Genomic DNA, 15084 nt, shown 5'->3' with positions numbered 1-15084 from the left:
TATACATGCCTTTTTACTAACATTTACAAAAATGCAATATAAATAAAGGGAAAATTCCTTATTAGTACCCTATACTTTGGGTTTAGTGCCACTTTGGTTCATAAACTTTAAAATTTAACAATTCCGTACCTGAACTTTCAAATCATGTCAATCTAATACCTACCGTTAACCAACCGTTAAATATAAAAAAAGACACAAATGCCCTTTGAGTGTCATCTAATTTTCTTCATCAACCATCCAAACATTGACAAGAAATTAACAATCCTATATCCTTGCATCTTTTATTCAAGAAAGTTAGGGTCCAAATTGCCCACTAAGGCATGCCCCCAACTTTCTTGAATAGAAGAAGCAAGAATTTGGGAATGTTAATTTTTTGTCAACTTTTGGATGGTTGATAAAGAAAATTACATTTGCGTCTTTTTCAAATGCCACTTAACTGGTTAACGGCATGTACTAAATTGGCACTAGGCCCAAAGTACAGGGTACTAATCGATAGGGGTGGGCAAATGGTTTATTCGGTTAAAAAATGAACTAAATAAATCAAAATTTTAAATGAAAAATTGAATCAAAACCGAACTATTAAAAAATCAATTTTTTTTTCCAGTTTTTAGTTATTTTGGTTAAAATTGAATTTCAACACTATATATACTTTAATGTATATTATATATTAAAAAAATATTTTAATACATAATATAATATAATATAATATAATATATTCTATACATATTATTTATGTATTATATGTTAATATATATTATAGATAATAAAGTTCAGTTAATTCGATTTTTTTGGTTAACTAAATTTTTAAACCTGAAAACCGAAATTGAAATCGAAATTTCACAAAATGAAATAACCGATTAAAATAACCAAGAACAGAAAAATCGAACCAAAAAAACGAAACCAAAACTTTTGATTCAGTTTTTCGGTTTTAACGAGATAATACTCACCCCTACTAATCGGGAGTTTCCCGATAAATAAGTAACTTATATATCTATATTATCATGATCTTATCCATTTCTCCCCCTATTTAAAACCACCAAGATTCACCGGTTCACTCATGCTAGTGCCGATTCAATATAATATGGGTCGAATTACCCGTGAAGTTAGGGTGAAGGTGGGGTTGAGTCGAGTGTACCAATGAGGCTATGAGGGTCGGGGTGAATTGGGTCGAGGGGTTCATGAATAATTGAATAGGGTCTGTTTCAGGGAGCACTAGCACATACCGTCATTCCCCATCTCCTCAAGACCTTAACCCAACCCGGAGTGGTGGCAGCGGGGATTTGATACCAGGTGTCACACCTGCTACAAGCCTACAACGAATTAAGAGATCCTAAAACTGAGCCACCATCAGTCTTCTACTGTCGGTGTGACAGTGGGTTAGACGTTCGAAGGTTCATTCTCAGACTGACAGACTCTCCGAAGATTCATTCGCTGAAACACCGCCGGCGACCAGCTTCAACGTCGCCAAAACAAACTTCTCACCGCCGACCACCTTCAACATTGCCGGTATTTGTTCAAATCTCTCTTATTCTCCTCTCTATTTAGGTTTTGTTCAAAACTTCAATCGTCAAAACAAGCTTAAAGGTTTGTTGTTTCTTCAACGTCTCCAGTGTTTCTTCCTCTTCCAGTTGTCAAAGCTGAATCTTATTTCCCATCCATCCATCTGCATCCATTCTGGAACATCACGGGAAGAAAGGTTAGGAACAACATTTTTTTTTTTGAACTTTATATTTATGGCATGCTCAGCGTTTGTGGTTTCTTCCAAATGTGCTTTAGCCATCTAAACATCAACCAATGCTGTATTCCATCCAAACATCAATCAATCTGAACCCATTCTGGAACGTCACGGGAAGAAAGGTGTTTCTTCCTCATCCGCAACCATTAAATTATAAATTTGTTATGAAATACGAATTTCATTTGGCAGCAAAAAGTATAAAAAAAAAAACGAAAATCATCTCCCTTTTAGTTAGACGTGGAAGGAAACAGGAATGCTTCAAGGTGTTTGGTTTAGGTATGGATGGTTGAAATGGTAATTGTAAAATCAACTTTAGTCTCTTTTTTTTTTTTTCCTTCACGCTAAAACATTACCCTAGGGGAGAAAGTTATTATAATGAGATATTGGATTTAAGCTAGCCAGTGGAACCTTGGTCAACATTTTCAAGGATCTCTGGGCACTGAAATAAATTGCATGAGGTGGTATACTGCCTAACTGGATTTGCTAGTAAAATGAAATGAGTCCTCTCATTATGAAGTCTTATTCTTTTGCGTGTTCTATTTTCAGTGATGCTAGTCGTGGCAGCCAACAACCAACCCTAACCAGATCCATCTTGTTAGAAGATTTTGAAGATTAAAGTTGTCCCAATTGTTTAGAATTTTATCTGATTTTTGTGGTTCTTGTTGTTGGAAATGCTATCAAATCAAACAAGTAGGTGGCGTAGATATATTTATCAAAAAAAAAAAAAACGTAGGTGGCATAGATATGGGATGGTTGTGAGTTTGTACTTTAAAAGTTTCTATTTTTTTTGTTATAATTTTCTATTTCTGCTTTGGGTGTTGGGGGAAGGGCTCTCTTTTTCTGTCAGCTGGATTATGGAAGATTACCATTCAGTGAACAATTTTATTTTATTTTATATGGAATGCAGTATTGGATGAAAAATATGACAAAGGGTCTGTATTCCAGTGCACCACTCCCACATTGTGGCATTTTTTCATCCTGGCATTGGATGATGTACTAATGGTTCATCACCTTATAAGTAGAGTCATGGATGATGTACTTATGTTGTGGACTATATTAGAACTTCCCTTTTTTACAATGTAATAGAATTTCCCTCACCATGAGAATCACCACAAAACTGATGTTTACACATCACCAACAGTAATTGACACCCAGAAACATATTACCACTAAACAGAATCAAATGGTTAAAAGTTGTATCAACTAACAAACTTTCTGACTACACATAGTCAACCCAGGTCAATTATGCATTCTGTAATCATTCTTGATTCAATTTCCCCCTTGACATAAAAGGAAAGAAGCACTTAAAGATCTGTAATGCACTTCCAGATCTGAAAAAAAACTTAAATAATTATTTGCTGTAGGCCGTGTAGGGTCACTCAGCTTCCTCAAGGAAGATTGAACTGAGAATTTGCCATTTTTCGTCTTCCCTTTCAGGGGATGGAGAGCAATGATGAAGCATATGAATCCTTAAAGTTATTCCCAAGGACCGAACTTTAGTTTGTGCTCTGGCATGTGGGCAAATTAGCTTATGTGGAACCCTGTGATGTGCATGTAAATGTATGATACAGGGGCAATCAGCCTATCCTAAAGCCTTTGCTTTTTCACAAAATAATCCATGTGAAGCAGTATGGGATTTGTAGATTTGTCTTGTTATTTGACTGATCATGCCACTAATATGATTTTTTATTTTGGGTCATGGCAGCAGCTACATGGGAAGGGATTTCCTTATTTTGGAAGCCGTCAAACAATTAGTCAAGTCTTAATTTTTTTTTTTGAAAATAAATGGGAATTTCATTAAAAGAAAAGTAATTACAAATATAAGGTGAAGAGGTATCACCTAACAAAAAGAAAGCATGAAACAAGAATAATAAATGGCAGACCATTACTAGTAATTGCACATCATCAGTTACAACGTCTGGTAAATGGAGAAACTTTGGTCAATCAAAGTTTGGAAGGATTTTTGTAGAGGGAAAAAATCAGTTGGAGGTAGAAATCGAGGCACCTTTGGATCAAAGAGGGGGATGGGAATACTAAATTTTTCCATGCACTTGCTAATGGAAGAAGAAGAAAAAATTTTGTGGAGAAATTAGAAGTAAATGAAGAAACTTTGGTCAATCAAGAAGAGATTGCTGATTTTTTTGTGGCTCATTTCAAATCAGTTTTAAAAAACAAGAGGATGTGGGTGCTACTCTGGAAGGACTGGATTGGCCAATATTGAGTCTAGATTTGGCAAGAGTGTTGGAAAGACTTTTCAGGTCTTGGGGAACAATTGCAAACACTGCATCTAGGAAATCAATTTGATTGCATCATGGTCCCCTTCAGATGTTGGGCGGAAGAAACTAAGTTTTGATGGCAGCTGTTTTGGAAATCTGGGGCCATTGGGCATGGTGGGGTAATAAGGGGAGAGAATGGAAATATGCTAGCCATGTTCTCAGGCCCTATTCAGCAAGGCGATGTAGTGAGCTCAGAAATGAAGGCAGTAGTAATAGGTTGATTGTTGAAGGGGACTCAAAAACTGTGGTAAACTGGCTGAAGAAAGGGGAGGGAATAATTTGGCAGTTAAGGAATGAATTCAGGCGCTTCGAAGAAGCTTTTAAAGACATGGTGATTCAAATAAGATGGATTAGAAGATCAGCTAACAGCAAGGTTGATGGTCTAGCTAAGCTAGGAGTTAAAAGACAATATATGTTTTGGGCTATATTCTAGTTAGTATGTTTCTATCGGGTTACCTTTTCGGCTGTGTTGTAATTAAAGGGATTGTTTTTGGGTTTGTTTGGGGCTGTGATGTATTTGGTGGACAATATGGAATGCTTGTCTACCATGACTTCTTGGTGTACTTGATTTTTCTAACTAATGAATCTTTTCTGTGTTGTTGATCAAAAAAGAGTGTTGGAAAGAGATTTTGACAATGGATAGATATAAATCTCTAGGACTGGATGTTTTCACAATGGATTTTTATAAAGATTGTTGGGAGATAATTAAAGTGGGCCTTTGGACAGTCTTTGAGGAGTTTGCTAAGGAATACTTTACTAGTCCGGGAATAAATTCAACTTTCCTAGCTTTGATCCCAAAGAAGGGGGGTGCCAATCAACAGAGAGATTTCAAACCAATTAGGCCGGTAACAAGCATCTATAAAATCTTGGCCAAAGTGTTGTCTTTAAGATTAAAGCAAGTCCTTCATTCAAGGTAGACAGATCATAGATCTAGTTTTGATAGCTAATGAATGTGTAGAGGATTTTAAAAAAGGGAAAATAAAGGTTTTGTGTGTAAATTGGACTTGGAGAAATAGATATTTTTTGTTTCCTACTCACACGAGCCCATATCCTTGCTTTTCTATCAATCTCTAATTCTGATCTTCCTCCCCAATCTGATATTATGGTGCCGGTATAGACCGAAATTCCATTATGGTCCAATTCTGAACGGTAATAAATACCAGGGCTGAAAGCTTATGACATGGTTGATTGGTCCTTCCTCTTGGACACTTTGAAAAATTTTGGGTTTGGGGAAAAATGGTGTGGATGGATTGAAGGATGTTTGAAGACATGTCATTATTTAGTCCTAGTTAATGGAGTGGTCAGAGGCTTTTTCCCAGCAAACAGAGGTTTAAGGCAAGGGGATCCCCTTTCTCCTGTCCTATTTACTTTGGTAGTTGAGGTGTTCAGTAGTCTTATTGTAAGAGATGATAGCTTGGACTATTTAAAGGTCTGAGGGTTAGGAGAGAAAGCACGGTTGGTACACATTTACAGTTTGCCGACGATCCTCAAAAGGCAAGTAATTTGAAGCATGTGATCAAACTGTTTGAATTTGTCTCTAAGTTGAAGATCAACATTGAAAAGAGTTGCGTAGTGGGACTGAACTTGGGAGAGGAGGAGATGGCTAGGGTCATAGAAGTCTTAGGTTGTCCTATCGCTAGGTGGCCTTTGAAATATCTAGGTATGCTGAATGCTCTTAGGATCCAACCCATGTGAAGGAAGCTTTTGGAGTCCAATTCTTGAAAGTTGTGCTAAGAAATTGTTAGCTTAGAAGAGGAATTGTGTCTCTAGGGGGGTCATATCACTCTAATTAAATCTGCTATAGCTAACGTTCTAGTTTTCTTCCTCACAGTATTCAAAATGCCACAAAGGGAGGTACTAAAAGTAGAGAAGATCATGAGGAACTTCTTGTGGGAGCCTGGTGAAGGAAGGAAAGATTACCTGGTGAGATGGGATCTAGTTTGTAGAAGGAGCAAGGGGGTTTAGGGTTAGGTAATATAGGGAAGAAGAATGAAGCTTTATTGGGTAAGTGGCTATGGAGATGGCCATTAGGGGGAGAGAGGCTTTGGCATAAGGTGGTGGGAAGTATTCATGGTTATGCAGGAAATGGTTGGGATGCTAGAGTATCTCGGCGGGCTACACTAAACTCTTTGTGAAAGGCTATTCATGGTATCTTTCCCCAGTTCCTCAGCCTTATCAGGTATGATGTGTGTATTGGTGATAGGATTCTCTTTTAGAAAGACACCTGGATTGGTAATTCCACCCTTAAGGACCTTTATCCATTTTTGTATTCCCTCTCCCTTTTTAAAAGTGAACCCATTCAAAGCTTTGTTTCTCTCTCAATCCTTTAGATTCAGTTGGAATTTGGGTTTCAGAAGAGATCTAAGAGACTCTGAACTTGATCAAGCTGCTTTGTTAATAAAAACCCTAGACATTGTTTGTTTGGACTTTTCTAAACTTGATGCTAGAATTTGGACTTCCAACTCTCAGGGTCTTTTTTCTTGTGCCTCCTTTTTTTCTCAGTTGTGCTCAGTCCCTAACCCATAACCTTTCTTTTGGAAGGAAGTCTTGTCTAAGTCCATTCCTCCTAAAGTTGGAGCCCTTTGTTGGGAAGCCTCTCTTGGGAAATAAACCACATTGGATACCCTGCAAAAGAAAAGACCCAACCTCTGCATCTCCCGAAGCTAGTGGTTATTTTGCAAAGCAAATGGAGAGAGCTGTTATCATCTTCTAATTTCTTGCCTTTTGTTGTGAATCTTTGGGAAAAAAATTTTTGGTCTTTGGGGGTAGGTGGATGATGCCTCTGCAAATCAGGGGGCTTTTCGACCCTACAACTTTTAGGTGGCCTAAGAGAAGAGGTAGAATTTTATGAAAATGTGTTAGGGCTGCTTTAGTATGGACAGTTTGGGAGGAAAGAAATAACAGAATTTTTAATGATAAAGAAAGGGATATAGCTACTGTTTGGGAATGCCTGCTAATAAGGGATATTAGTTGGGCCAAAACTTTGGATTTATTCTCACTTTTCTCATTTGATGACATACCGAGAAACTGTGAATATGTTGCAAATTCTTCTTTGGTTAAGGACAAACCTGTTGTAGACTGGAAGCCCCCAGAAGAAGGCTTCATAAAGCTCAACTTTGATGGCAGCAACTCTAGAAATCCTGGACCTTCTGGTATTGGGAGTGTATTTAGGAATGAAGTGGGACAAATTGTTGCCTTATTCTTGGGCCCAATTGGAGTGGGGGATGCAGTTAGTGCAAAGGTGCAAGCTGCTTTACAGGGAGCACAAATTGCTAAAGAGTTGAGCTTTAGGAGGCTGATCATTGAAGGTGACTCTAACGTGGTAACTGGGTGACTGAAAGAACCAGAGACAATAGCCTGGGCTTTTAGGGGAGAAATGAAAAGATTCAAGTGGCTTATCTCTAATCTCACAGTTAGATTTCAGTGGGAGAGGAGGTTGGCAAATGGGCTGGTTGACCTACTAGCTAAGCAAGGGGTGAATAGGGATCAATTATTCTGGCTCAGTTGTAATTTTACTTTGCTATTAAGGCAGCAACTTGTGCCTCCCGGGAGAACTCAATTTTGCATGTACTTGTCAGTTTACTTTTATTATTATTAATAAAATACTTCATCAAATCCTTGGAAAGGTATTGTCTCCTCACATTCTGTCTTCTTTTCTTTTATTAGATACAGATTGGGAAATGGCTATAAAATAAAATTCTGGAAGGACCTTTGGTGGGGAAATTCTACTTTAGCAGCCTCCTTCCCTAGACTCTACAACCTCTCCCTAGACAAATATTCAACTGTCTTCTCTTGTATTCCTAACCTGCCCGCCAACAACAACCTGAACTTACCACTCAGAAGACCTCTAAGGGACCAAGAAATTTCAGACCTCATGGCCCTCATCCAAACCATCAAGGAGGTCTACTTCTCCCCCCTTTCCCATGATACCCGAGTGTGGACCCTCCACCCAAATGGTGAGTTCTGTTCTAAGTCTTTGTTGAAGGCTCTTTCAACAGGTGAACAAAGGTCCTGCTTCCCCTTCAAGAAAATCTGGTTTAAACATCTTGATAGTTTAGTCAGCCAGAGATAAGCGGAAGAGGAGAGAAGAGAAGAAGAAGAGAAGAGAGAAGGTTTGCAATGTAACAGTACTGACGGCGCTAGTGTTTATTTTACTATATATAGGGCGACAGGAATAACAAGGGAAAAGACCCTTGTGTCCCTAAGTACAATAACAGACATAACAGAAATAAAAAAAAATGAAATAAAAGAAAACACTTTAATTAGCCAAACAGACCCTAACATTTGCAACTAAGTTATTTTAACATTATTCCAACATTCCCCCTCAAGTTGGAGCATAGATGTCAATCATGCCCAACTTGTCACACAAATCTTTGTGCCGCACATGATGAAGACTATCGAAGTTTGACCTGCCCTAGAATTCTGTCTTGTTCGTTGACTGTAAAGTAAAGTAAACAACAAGTAGGAGAGGAAAGAAGAAGAGAGAAAAGAGAGGAAAGAGAGAAAGGCTGGTTCGAATTAGAGAAAAAGTTATCCCTAGATTCGACCAGACCTGTTATTATATTATTAACTTATTGGAAAAGACTTGAGTGCCCTTCTTTAAGTAGGAGGCACTCGAACTAACATAACCGTATACATCAACATTCTCAACAAGTACAAAGACTGAAATACCCCTTCACTAACACCACTAACACTCCCCCTCAAGCTGGTGAGTATATATCATATAATCCCAGCTTGTTACATATGTAGTCCACTCTCCCCCGACTCAAACCATTTGTAAACAAGTCTGCCCACTGGTTTCCCGTACTAACATATGCAGTTTCTATCACCCCATTCAGCACCTTCTCTCTCACAAAATGACAGTCAACTTCGATGTACTTGGTTCTTTCATGAAACACTGGATTGGAAGAGATATGAACCGCTGCCTGATCGTCACAATAGAGCTTCATTGGAGTACTGATGTCATATCCTATCTCCTGTAGAAGGTTCCTCAGCCACACTAATTCACAAGCAGTATGTGCCATGGCCCTATATTCTGCTTCTGCACTGCTTGCCACAACTGTTTGCTTCTTACTTTTCCATGTTACCAGGTTACCCCCCTAGAAAGGTGCAATAGCCTGTGGTAGATCGTCTATCAGACATAGAACCTGCCCAATCAGCATCGGTGTATCCTTCTACTACTAGTTTTCCACCACTCCCGTACAGCAAACCACGACCAGGAGCTCCTTTTAGATACCTCACAATCCTTAGCACTGCATTCCAATGTGGGACCAAAGGTTTCTGCATGAACTGACTCACCACACTAACCGCAAATGAAATATCTGGCCGAGTAATGGTTAGATAGTTTAGTTTGCCTACAAGTCGTCGGTATCTGCCAGGGTCTTTAAATACTTCACCTATATCACTGCTCAGCCTCGTATTTGTTTCCATAGGTGTCTCAATCGGTTTAGTACCCAACAACCATGTTTCTTCCAGTAAATCAAGCACATATTTCCTCTGACACAAATTAATGCCATGCTTAGATTTTGCTACCTCTATGCCCAAAAAGTATTTCAACTTGCCAAGGTCCTTTGTCTAAAAGTGTTCCTGTATGAATGCCTTCAATCTACCAATGCCCATTTTATCATTCCCAGTCACAACGATATCATCCACATACACCACCAATATTATTTTGCCTGCCGAAAAGTCAAAACTGAAGACAGAGTGATCAACTTGGCACTGTTTCATACCAAACTTCTTGACCACCTCACTGAACCTACCAAACCATGCTCGAGGGGACTATTTAAGTCCATAAATAGCCTTCTTAAGTCTGCATACCTTCCCATGCAACAAACCCGGGTGGTTGCTCCATGTAGACCTCCTCGAGCAAATCACCATGCAAAAAGGCATTTTTGATATCTAGCTGATGGAGAGGCCAATCATACATAGCTGCAAGGGAGATGACGACACGAACCGACCCTATCTTAGCAACCGGGGAGAATGTCTCTGTGTAGTCAATGCCATAGGTTTGGGAGTACCCTTTGGCAACCATCCGCACCTTCAGGCGCTCAACACGACCATCTAGCAAGTACTTAACACTATACACCCACTTACAACCGACAGCCTGCTTCCCAGGAGGAAGAGCGGTGAGATCCCAAGTGTGATTATGATGCAGAGCAGAGAGTTCTTCTTCCATAGCACGACACCACTCTGGAGAGATAAGGGCTTCCTGGACATCCTTAGGAACGACCATGGAGGATAACAAAGATATGAACTGGCGATGAGAGGCGGAGAGGTGGGTAAGTGAAACAAAATTGGAAATAGGGTGAAAGGTGCAAGTATGTTTACCTTTCCGGAAGGCAATAGGAAGATCTAGGTCGGAGGCTGGTGTCGGAGCTGGAGCTGGATCTGTCGACGGTGATGAAACTGGAGGAGCTGCAGCCGGTACACACGGGCAATGTGTATACATGTGACGGATGGGTGGACGGTCAACCGACGGTGGCATCGGAGGCAAGGACGTAGGCATGACTGGAACCAGAGGAGGTGGATCAGCCATAGGAAGAGGAAGAGGAGATGGTGATGTGGAGGAAGTAGCAGCACCGGACCCCACGAAGAACGGAGTAGACTCAAAGAATGTAACATCAGCACATACCAAGGAACGACGAGAACTGGGATGATAACACTTGTACCCTTTCTGAGTTCGGGAATAGCCAAGGAAGATACACTTCAGGGAACATGCATCTAACTTGTCAGTCCTGGGACCCAGATTATGAACGAAGCAGACACACCCAAATACCCGAGGAGAAAGCGGAAACGGAGACATGTTGGGGAATAAGACACTAAAAGGAGAACGACCATTAAGGATAGACGTGGGCATCCGATTAATTAAGAAACAAGAGGTGAGCATTGCATCGCTCCAAAAGGTTTTGGGAACATTCTTGTGGTGCATGAGGGAGCGTGCCGTTTCTACAAGATGGCGGTTCTTTCTCTCAGCAACCCCATTTTGTTGCGGAGTGTAGGTACATGAAGTTGGTTGTATAATGCCGTGTTGGTCCAAGTATTCTTGAAAAGATGAAGACAAATATTCACGACCATTATCGGAACGGAAAATTTTGATGTGAACGCCAAATTGATTGCGGATCTCAGCATAAAATTTATGGAAGATGGCAAATAATTCACTTCTTTCTTTCATTAAATAGATCCACGTCATTCTTGAACAGTCATCAACAAAAATAACAAAATATTGGTATCCATTATATGACATCACTTTATAAGGACCTCAAACATCTGAATGAATTAAAGAAAAAAGACTCAACACACGGTTATCGACCCTAGAACGAAAGGGAACATGATGGTGTTTCCCAAATTGACATGACTCACAATCTAAAACAGAAAGTTGACTCAATGAAGGGACTAAGGACTGTAACACTTTCAACGAAGGATGACCAAATCTACAATGCCACTGGAGAGGAGAAATAGATGACTGAAGGGCCGTTGACGTTCATCCACCACCATTAAGATAATACAGTCCACCGGCTTCATGCCCTCCACAAATCTTCATCCCCGTCTTGAGATCCTGAAAAACACACATAGAAGGGTAAAATGTGATGGAGCACTTAAGGGACTTGGTCAGCTTACTAACAGACATAAGATTAAATGGAAGCTTAGGTACATATAAAACAGAGGATAGGGATACAGGGTCTAGGTCAATATTACCAACACCATAGATAGATGATGTGGAGCCATTAGCAAGGGTAACAGATTGTGATGTTGAGCAATGAGTGAGAGATGAAAACACACCTAGAGTTCCCGTCATGTGATCGGAGGCTCCAGAGTCAATAATCCAGGGGTTGAGTGTGGATGCCAAACAAGTCATACCTGAGTATGCAAAGGAAGCAGTGTTCTGTTGCGACTTGGATTGAACAAACCTCTCATACTCATCCCAAGGAACACTCACCATCTCCTTGCCTGGACCATCTGAGGGAGTAGAAGGCATCAGGTCAGCTGACCAGTTCTCCTATCTAGAGCTGAAACTGGTGTCACTAGTCATGGCATGGTTGGCCCACGTCGAGGGAGGACCATGTAAGTCATAGCAGTAGTTAATGGTATGTCCATCCAAACCACAATGAGTACACTTCCGTGGACCCGAGCCACGTCTTCTACCACGAGCTCCCCCTGAATCTCTGCCTCCAGTACGACCACCACCACGGATATGTGTAGATCCACCACTACCACTCCTGCCAGGATGGGCTCCTCGAGCCCCACTTCTGCCAGTTCGACCTCTCGACACTGCAAATGCTGATTTATCAGAGACATTAGAGTCCATAGATCCAATGGAAGCTCTCCAAAGCCGAGCAAACACCTCCTCTAAGGATGGAAGAGCAGATCCCCCTAATATCTGGGCTCGTACTGGTTCATACTCAGACTTCAGCCCCACCAGAAACCGTGTCACAAGCTGCTCTCGCTGTTGCTATTGAACTTTGACATCTGAAGTGAGAGGATGATAGGCATTTAACTCATTACAGATATTCCTCACACTGGCATAGTACTCCTCAAGATTGAAGTATTCCTGATACAGTTGATATACCCTAGTGGTATTATCCTGACCTGAATACAGTTTCTTAGCATGATCCCACACCTCTTTGGCTGTGTCAAGAAACAAGAAGTTCACACTAATTTTGGGTTCCATTATTGTTCCACAACCATGTAATGATCTGTGCCTCTTCCTGTTCTCAGTCTTTATACTCCTGAGAATTAGCGGAGGGTTTCTCCTCTCTTATATGCTTCACTTTCTTCTTCGCCTTCAGAAAAACATCTACAGACTTGGCTCAAGGGACATAATTCTTTCCATTCAGTTTAATGGAGGTCATTTGGACATTCAGGTAGTCAGTAGATATCATGACGTTAGGTTTACTATCACTGTTATCTGCCATTGCCGAACTCCCTTATCACTGAATTCTGAGCACTGAATTATGAGCACTACACACTGCACACTATACACAGACACTTCACCGAAATCTGCACACTGATTTCAACAGTAATAAATGTTGAGAACTACAACACCACAAACCCTACTCACCGAAATCCGCACACTGATTTCAGCAGTATCAAATGCTGAAAACCACACTTGTAACACCATCAACCCTAATCCACAACTACAGGAAGTTTCACCATTAAGTAGACACTATTGCCCTTCGAATCACACACAAACCAGAATAAACCCTAGCATACTGCAATCTGAAAACCCATCATGTGAACTGTACTACACCTCTCATGTATTTCATAACAGAAAAATATGCATAAAAAAACTTTACCTCATCGCCTGAAGGCCAACCACATGAAGGGCTGAGACACCACTGCACCACACGTACCAGCCCTAACTAGGGCTTAGAAACCACAGCAACCAATCACCAACGACACAATCGGAGGCATAGGAACCTCTTAGGGAAGAGGGCGATCACTCCTTTTAGCCCTTTTCCCAGTCTCCAACTCACAGCTGAGAAACCCAAGAGAAACCCTAATTCGAATGCGCAGAAGACAGAATTCTAGCAAGTCTGATTTGGTGAACCTCGCTTTGATACCATGTTGAAGTTTGACCTGCCCTAGAATTCTGTCTTGTTCGTTGACTGTAAAGTAAAGTAAACAACAAGAAGTAGGAGAGGAAAGAAGAAGAGAGAAAAGAGAGGAAAGAGAGAAAGACTGGTTCGAATTAGAGAAAAAGTTATCCCTAGATTCGGCTAGACCTGTTATTATATTATTAACTTATTGGAAAAGACTTGAGTGCCCTTCTTTAAGTAGGAGGCACTCGAACTAACATAACCGTACACATCAACATTCTCAACAAGTACAAAGACTGAAATACCCCTTCACTAACACCACTAACAAAGACCTTTGGTGAAGATATCTGCAAGTTGCTCTTCCAAGCTGACATATGGTGTGCACACTTCTTCACTTTCAAGTTTCTCTCTGATAAAATGCTTGTCCACTTCAATGTGTTTCGTCCTATCATGCAGAACTGGATTAGCAGCAATATTGATGGTAGCTTTATTGTCACAGTAGAGTGACGTAGGATTGCTTATTGCGAAACCCAGTTCACCTAATAGATTTCTTATCCACATGATTTCCGCAACCCCATGATCCATCGCTCTATACTTTGCTTCAGCACTGGATCTAGCCACCACACTTTGTTTTTTGCTTCTCCATGTGACAAAGTTTCCTCCTACAAAGGCACAATAACCATTGGTAGGCTTTCGGTCATTGACTGCTCCTACCCAATCTGCATCAGTATATACTTCCACTTTTAAGTGACTGTGTTTTTGGAACAACAAACCAACTCTAGGAAACTTCTTGAGATATCTCAAGATCCTCTCTGCAGCCTCAAAGTGAGTTGTCCTCGGGCTGTGCATGAATTGACTAAGGACACCCATTGCATAGGCAATATCAGGCCTGGTCATAGACAAATACAGAAGTCTCCCCACGAGTCTCTGGAACATCTTTACATCTTTCAAAAACTCTTCCTGACTGTCTCCCAGATGGTGATTAGGTTCAATAGGTGACTCAGATGGTTTTACCCCCAACTTGCCTGTATCTTCTAGTAGATCTAGTACATACTTCCATTGGGAAATAAAGATGCTCTTGTGAGAGTGGGCAATTTCAATTCCAAGAAAGTATCGTAAGGGGCCTAGAATCTTCACCTCAAATTTAGTGGCTAAGAATTTTTTTAGTCTCTGGATTTCAGCCTCCCAATCTCCTGTGATCAGTATGTCATCCACATACACAATAAGAGCTGCAATTTTACCTTCACCTCTTTTTACAAACAGGGATTGTTTGAATCCCATCTGTTGGATTACTAAATGGAACTTACTAAACCAAGCCCGAGGTGATTGTTTCAACCCATATAGGGACTTTTTTAACATGCACACCTTTTGTTCACTGCCTTTGGCATAGAACCCTGGGGGTTGGACCATGTACACATCTTCTTCCAAGTCACCATTCAAAAAGGCATTCTTGATGTCCAATTGGTGAAGATCCCAATCAAGATTTGCTGCCAAGGAAAGGAGAATCCGGATAGAGTTCATCTTCGCTACTAGAGCAA

At 40.5% G+C, this 15084-nt stretch overlaps 1 protein-coding gene across 5 annotated transcripts in view; it reads left to right on the top strand.

Annotated features, from left to right (window-relative positions):
• Positions 1-1004: 1004 nt before the first annotated feature.
• Positions 1005-15084, top strand: part of LOC148861479 (Terpenoid synthases superfamily protein) — a 39463-nt gene continuing 25383 nt past the window's right edge. The window contains exons 1-3 of one of the 5 annotated variants that reach the window (XR_016113147.1): positions 1005-1506; positions 1629-1696; positions 2282-2670. The gene's annotated coding sequence lies outside the window, so the exon portion shown is untranslated. Of the gene's footprint in view, positions 1507-1610; positions 1697-1843; positions 1858-2281; positions 2671-15084 lie in introns of those variants that run through there. The other 4 variants (XR_016113146.1, XM_088985595.1, XM_088985598.1 and 1 more) reach the window with 4 other exon arrangements.

This window comes from Nelumbo lutea, chromosome 4, assembly GCF_056320005.1.
Source record: "Nelumbo lutea isolate HS-2025 chromosome 4, American lotus-T2T, whole genome shotgun sequence".
Classification (NCBI taxonomy): Eukaryota; Viridiplantae; Streptophyta; class Magnoliopsida; order Proteales; family Nelumbonaceae; genus Nelumbo; species Nelumbo lutea.
This window is presented reverse-complemented; position numbering and strand designations above follow the sequence as displayed.